This window comes from Plecotus auritus, assembly GCF_963455305.1.
Source record: "Plecotus auritus genome assembly, chromosome: 4".
Lineage (NCBI taxonomy): Eukaryota > Metazoa > Chordata > Mammalia > Chiroptera > Vespertilionidae > Plecotus > Plecotus auritus.
In genome coordinates this window covers 154,291,770-154,299,807 of record NC_137775.1, presented here as the reverse complement: position 1 = coordinate 154,299,807, position 8,038 = coordinate 154,291,770, and positions in this window count along the sequence as shown.

Here is an 8,038-nt window from a genome sequence, read left to right as displayed (position 1 = left end):
TTAATCACTTCCTGCATCTAGAAAGTCTTCCTTCCTTAAGCTTCCTTGACTCCTTAGTGACTAACAATTCTTATCTCTATAGCTGCCCTCAAATTTATATGTCCATCACAGGTCTCCTCTGAACTCCACATGTCACCACTCAGAGCTTCTATAGGGAAGAAAAATCATTTAACTGAAACAAAAATGAAGTTATGTTTTCTTCCCCCTCCTCCCCATTGTAAGCCAGGGATCACTCTGGTGTTTTTTGCAAAACAGTTAACATAGTCATCTGACTAGTTGCTAAAATCAGAAATTCAGGAGTCATCCTTGATATCTCTTTCTCCCAACAGCACCAAATCCAGGGCATCCAGACTTATGTCAACATTCCCCCCAAGTATTTCTCGAATCCACATCTTACCTCCCCCTCTTGCACTATTCCCTAGCCATGCTGGCCTGAACTTACCTTGCTTCTTCCTGCCGTGATAATCTTGACAGTGAGAGACCTGGCTCTCATTATTCTTAACATATTCTTAACAGTTTAAATACAATGTTCTTGATGATGACATTTATAATCTTCCAGATTAGATCATTTTTCTAGGTATATATTCCCATAACTCCTCTAGTTTGCCTATGTATCAGTTATCACAATATTACTGTAAAGGCCAATTTTGTAATTATTTATTAAATTAGTTCATTAATCACCATTAACATGTAATTTATATGAGAGCAGGGGCTATCTGTTAGGTGCTAATGCATAATAGAATTTAAATATATATTTGATGAATGAATGTCAGAATAAGTTAATGAAGGAAATAGAGGAAGGGAGGTTGGAGAAGAGGCAGTAATCTAAGCTTGTACTAACAGAAATTGTTGGGCTGGAATATATAATAGTTTTGAGAAATGGCAAAAAAATTAAATTAATAAACATGATTATTTTTTGATGTATGAGTTTAGAGAAAGGGAGAGTCAAGGAGGGCTTCTAAGTTTCAAAGTTGGTTGACTGTGTTCATTGACTATGTAGTGTAAGAAGTGCTCATGGCTGAGGATAGTGACCAGGAAATATCAACAGAAAGGGGTTAGGTTAGTAGCAGAGGAAAAAAATCTGAGCACAGAGAAAGTTTTTTTATGATAAATAATATAAATATCCTCTTTCTTATCAAAATTCAAATTTAGATGATTAATTAATATAGAATCATGGGTTCTTATTTTATTCAAAGGGTTATAATACATTAATATAATTATTTATTTTGAGGCTCAACTGGTCTCAGAAGTGGTCAGTGGGTTCTGTGCCCTTTTAACATGTCCCCATTATTGTTTGAGCTTTTAGTACTTTCTGACACAGTGATATATTCCAGGTTCCCTTAGTACTTTATTTCAGCTTGAAGTCAGCCATTTTTTATATTTATTTATCTTTAATATTTTTATTGATTTTAAATAGGAAGGGGGAGAGAGAGAAAGAATATCAATGATGAGAGAGAATCATCAATTGGCTGCCTCCTGCACATCCCCCACTGGAGACCAAGCCCACAACTCAGGCATGCACCCTGACCAGGATCAAACCTGGGACCCCCCACTCTGAAAGCCAACACTCTATGCACTGAGCCAAACTGGCCAGGGCAGCCAGCCATTTTTTTTTTAAATGAAGAGTCCTAGTTCCTTTTAGTAGAGAATGGTACTAGAAATCAATATCTGGGTGCTAGGTATACACACACACACACACACACACACACACACACACACACACACCTACACACACTATGTGTATCTATATACATCTATAGCTATCATTTATATCTATAGCTATCCTATCTATCATGTATCTATTATCTATCTATTATCTATCTATCTATCTATCTATCTATCTATCTATCTATCTGTCTATCTATCATCTATCCAAAACCATGTGTTAACATTGATATCTCTAGTTCCTGTCTAACACCATAAGATTTTCCCTAGTTTTCTCCTTTTTCACATTATTCTTAATGTATTTACTAATTTCATCAATATTGCTCTATGCACTAATCTCCCACCATCATCATTGTCTCCTCTACAGAGAGCTGTTTTTCCCACTTAGGATATGACACTCCTCACCAGGCTGATTCTTACATGGAAGCCCTCCCAATCCTTCTTGGGCTCTGACATCCTGAGTTGGACCACCTTCTTCTGCAAAAGCCTTTCTCACCCTTCTTGGGTTCCCACATCCAGTGTTAGACCAATTTCCAGTACAGATGCTCTCCTCACTCCATAAGGATCTCCATACTCCACTGGCGCATTGCCCTCCGAACATATGCTCAAATCAAAGCATACATACCTCAAACTTCTCTAATACCTTGAGGGCAGTACTATAGGGAAAGGCAAACTAAATACTCTTTGTAAATCTACTTTTTATGATATGTAATTAACATTTCCTGCATTTATTAAATGCCTCTTCATTACATGATTTTTATGATATTCCATTTTATTAATGCTCCTATATTTTGTAGGATTTTTTTCTACAATGGAAATTACTGAGAATATCAGAGTAGGCAAATTTGATTTTATATAGACCATGTAATCCATGCATATTACATCTGATTTTTTATACCTTTAGGAAGAGAAATATACTTTGAGTAAAGAAATTTTAGGTTGAGGTTAGCTTTCCTGTGTGATCTTCAAATCCCAGCACCTCTATTTCTCCTTGGTGTTGAATTTATTTTCACATTAGGGACTTGGTGCTAGTTGTTCCCTTTGTTTGGATCACCCTACCCTCCAATGTAAAATTTGTCATATCATCTAGGCCACCTAAAAATATTCAATGTACAGGTCTCCCCACAAGCCAATCCCAAAGAGACTTAGGGCTTAGTATCTAAAGTTTTTCCTAAAACTCAAGTACGCTGGATTAGAGAAATGATGAAAACACAGCTCTACCTCCTACTTCCTGCTTATTCCCATTCTTATATCTTATTCCTATTTGGAGTTTATTTTTCATCATAAACTTAATTCAGTGTGACTCTGATGACCCCAAATTTGCCTCATGGCACTATTTTAGCTTTAGTTCTCACTGATATTGGCTTGATTTACCCTATAGGTTCCCAACTTAAATTTCTGTGAAGGATAATATGATTGCCCCAGCTATTTGGTGAAAAATGCCATAGGACCCTGTCACATCTATCTGTGGTCTTAGAGAAGTACCACTTGGTTTATGGTCAAGGCAGGTACAAATTGATTTTTCTAGAATTAGAACAACAGCAATAACAACATTAACAACAACAACACAACCAAAAACAGAATTGCACAGTAGAATCACATTTATATTCAGGAGAATCTGACAGTCCTATCACTTTTTAAAAATATATATATATTGATTGATTTTTTACAGAGAGGAAGGGAGAGGGATAGAGAGTTAGAAACACCGATGAGAGAGAAACATCGATCAGCTGCCTCTTGCACACCCCTTCTGGGGATGTGCCTGCAACCAAGGTACATGCCCTTGATCAGAATTGAACCTGGAACCCTTCAGTCCACAGACCGATGCTCTATCCACTGAGCCAAACTGGTTAGGGCAGTCCTATCACTTTTTAAGAAATATAGTCAGTTATTGGAATTATGACGTTTGAATCTTCACTTATTTAATACTAGAGGCCCGGTGCATGAAATTCGTGCACAGGGGTGTGTGTCCCTCAGTCCAGCCTGCACCTTCTCAAATCTGGGACCCCTCAAGGGATGTCCAACTGCCCGTTTAGGCCCGATCCTACCAGGATCGAACATCCCTCTCACAATCCAGGACTGCTGGCTCCCAACTGCTCGCCTGCCTGCCTTCCTAATTGCCCCCAAACCGCTTCTGCCTGCCAGCCTGATCACCCCCTAACCATTCCCCTGACAGCCTGATTGATACCTAACTGCTCCCCTGCCAGCCTGCTTTCTCCTAACTGCCCTCCCCTGCCAGCCTGTTTGCCCATAACTGCCCTCCCCTGCAGGCCTGGTCCCCTCCACAACTGCTCTCCCCTGCAAGACTGGGTCGCCCCCCCCCCCCACTGCCCTTCTCTGCAGGCCCGGTTGCCCCCAACTTCCCTCCTCTGCCGGCCTGGTCACCCCTAACTGCCCTCCCCTGCTGGTTTGATTGCCCCCAACTGCCCTCCCTGGCAGGCCGTCTTGTGGTGGCCATCTTGTGTCCACATGGGGGCAGCCATCTTTGACCACATGGGGGCAGCCATCTTGTGTGTTGGAGTGATGGTCAATTTGCATATTACTCTTTTATTAGATAGGATAGAGGCCTGGTGCACAAGTGGGGGCCAGCTGGTTTGCCCTGAAGGGTGTCCCGGATCAGGGTGGGGGTTCCCTTGGGGTGTGGGGCAGCCTGGGTGAGGAGCCTGTGGTGGTTTGCAGGCCAGCCATGCCCCCCGGCGACCAAGTGGAGGCCCTGGTATCTGGGATTTATTTATCTTCTATAATTGAAACTTTGTAGACTTGAGCGGAGTCAAGACTCCTGCTTGCTCCGTGGCCACAGCCATTTTTGTTGGGATTTATTTATCTTCTATAATTGAAATTTTGTAGCCTTGAGTGGAGGCCTGGGTTGGCCAGGGTGTGCGGAAAGCTTGGCTTCCTCCATCGCAGGGGGCAATCCAAGCCTCCTGTTCACAGCCATCTTGGTTGGGTTAATTTGCATACTCACTCCTGATTGGCTGGTGGGTGTGGCTTGTGAATGTAGCGGAGTGATGGTTAATTTGCATATTACTCTTTTATTAGATAGGATGTAAGAATTATTTTAAAAGCTTCCAAACATGGAAAACAGCTTATATTCTGTACAGCCATATTAATTTCAGGGACAAGATTATCTTTCTGATTCCATTTTTTATGTTTTATTAAAATAACTTCTGCTACACTTGGTTTATAATAATAATGTTGACCTACTGACTTTCCCTTAGAAAATATCTTTTACCTATTTGCAATAATGATTTATGTGTAAAATTAATAAAATTAATTAAGCATTATAAATTATAGAAGATAATAGACAGAATCCTGTCATGTGTTCTTATTATGTGACAAGTATACCATTCAGATTTTCCAAGCTAGAGAGAGAGAGAGAGAGAGAGAGAGAGAGAGAGAGAGAGAGAGAGAGAATGAGAGAGATGGAAGGAGAGAAAAAGAGAGACTACAGTGATAAAGTTCTGAGCTCAAATGAAAACAGCTGTTTTCAACATGGAGTTTAATAACAAATATTTCTTAAGGTTTTTAAATGTGCCTTCAGTTTTATTAAGCATATTTTATCAACTTGGTACATAAAATCTTTAAATATAAATCTAGTCAAATGAGATCAAATGACATGTATGCCATGATGGTTGGAACAGTTACTTATTTCCTAATTGTGTGTTTACCATTTTTCCCCCTATAGATATTGATGTCAGTATTCCAGAATGACCTCTGGCTTAGGCAACTGGAGTTGTGGCAGACAGGTATTGACTCTGGAATACAATATGGTAAGTCTTCACTTAATGTCAATGATAGGTTATTGGAAACTGGGAGTTTAAGTCCAATAATGTATAACAAAATCAATTTTACTAATTGATACAAATAAGAGTTAAGTTCCTATGGGATAGTAATGGTCACAAAAACATCACCAAACTTCTAAATAAGAACCCAAAACACTTGCAATACTAAACACGTCTATAAATGTGAGCTATACATATATTTAAGAAAAAAATTAATAAAAATAAGATAGATTATTTTTCAACCAGCTTATAGCAGTTCAGGGTCACAGATGGTCTGAGCTGATCTGGCAGCTCAGGGCACAAGGCAGGAACCAAGCATGGACAGGAAGCCCTTCATTGCAGGGCCACTCATTCCCACACCCAAACTCAAACTGGGGCAGTGGGCATACCAATTCACCTCACATGCACATCACTGGATGTGGGAGGAAACCAGAGTCCCCAAAGGAAAGCCACCCAGATAAGGGAGGAGAATGTGCAAACTCCACACCGACAGTGGTCATGATCAGGAGTAATTTTTTCTTCTTCTCATCAGTGTTGTAATGAAATGACCTTGAACAGAATGATGTTATTCAAGGACCTTCTGTATCTGGTAAACATCAAAGACAACTTCCAGAAGACTGCTGGGAAGTCACATGAAATTTACACGCATGTCCTGCTTTATGTATCCTTTAATTAAATCCTGGTTCAGATTATAAGGACACTAATTTGCCAGTGTAGTCACTCGCTCTTGATTGGGCTCCAATTTCTCTTTGCTCTGGTTTTACTCTAGCATTTGCAAATAGTCAATCCATGTCCTTAAGAAGCAAAGTGGAAGGGTTTAATCACCCAGTACAAAGGAGAATTCAACTGCTTTAAATGCTTCTTTAACTGCACTATGGACTGTTCAAGTTAAATATTCTTAACATTTGATTCTTTAAAAGCACCTATTTTTAGCAGGGCTCTGGTTTTCTAGGAAATAAGAAGGGTAAGACTTGCATTGCTGTAGGTGGCCATGCCAGGTGAAAGTGGGCAGACTGCCACACTAGCTGTGAATGAGGACAAGTGTACTAGGCAAACACTGAAATCACTTCCCCAATTAATCTTAGGCTTCTTTACCAAACTCATGAAAGAAACAGTGGCAACATTCTGATTGTAGCTACTTCTTTTCTTTAATGGAATGGCAAAGAACCTTTCCCTTTTCTCTTTGTGTAGACCTGGAAAATGCAAATGGAGCTCTGCCCAGTCTCCCATAAGATACAAATCCTAATGCAAAGTTAGCATAAACCTTTTAATGCCAGTTGAGAAAAAGTAAAAACTACTGCCAGACACTGGAAAATATACTGTTGTTTATGAAAGGAGAATTATATGGGGAATTATAACAAATATCTCGGTTTAAAAAGAAGTTAGTCCAAGAGAGGACAACATGACATTATTAGCAACATGCTGCAAGACATGGACTGCAGAATAGCCAGATTACAATGTAGATAATCAACACCATATTGGATACTAGAGAAAAGGAGAAGGCTTGAGTGAGAAATTCTCAAACAACTCAAAGGAAAAGGATAAAGAGATAAAACTAATAGGAGAAAGGATATGGTACAGACCCAGAATATAATAGGCCCTACAGAAATGAAGGACAGAGTGGACCAAGTGGAGCTCTCATCTAGGGCACAAAGGAAGATGACTGTTCTGAGATGGAGAAAGACATAAATACTTAGATTTAAGGGATTAAGAGAACCCAGGGGAGATTATATATATATATATATATATATATATATATATATATCCCTAAGCAACCATCCGACCGGTAGCTATGACACACAATGACCACCAGGGGGCAGACGCTCAACGCAGGAGCTCCTGAGCTGCGGTGACTTGGCAACTGTGGTTCTTGGATGACACACCTGGAACCAGAGAGGAGGGGGCCAAATTCTGGGGTGCATCACCCGAGAACTGCCCTCTCACAATCCGGGACCCCTCAGGGGATGTCGGAGAGCTGGTTTCGGCCTGATCCCCACAGGCCAGGCCAAGGGACCCCACCAGTGCACAAATTTATGCACTGGGCCTCTAGTAAGATGAATAAAAGACCAAGACTTGACAGCTTGGTGAAATTTTAGAATTTTGAATGTGAATTAACAATCCCACAATATTCATGCTAGGTGAAAATGGTTTTCTACAACAAAACAAAACAAAATAAAGCTAGCAATAGTCTATAGAAATAAAGTCTAAAAATTCATGAAACAAAGTCTTCACCATTTTGAGAGGATACCCTATCTAATAAAAGAGTAATATGCAAATTGACTGTTATCCAAGACACAAGATGGCTGCCCCCATGTAGACACAAGATGGCTGCCACAAGATGGCTGGCAGGGGAGGGCAGTTGTGGGCAGTTGGGGGCGACCAGGCCAGCAGAGGAGGGCAGTTGCGGGGACCAGGCCTGCAGGGGAGGGCAGTTGGGGGGGACCAGGCCTGCAGGGGCAGGCAGTTGGGGGGGACGAGGCCTGCAGGGGCGGGCAGTTGGGGGGGACGAGGCCTTCAGGAGAGGGCAGTTGTGGGCAATCAGGCAAACAGGGAGGGCAGTTAGGGGTGACCAGGCTGGCAGAGGAGGGCAG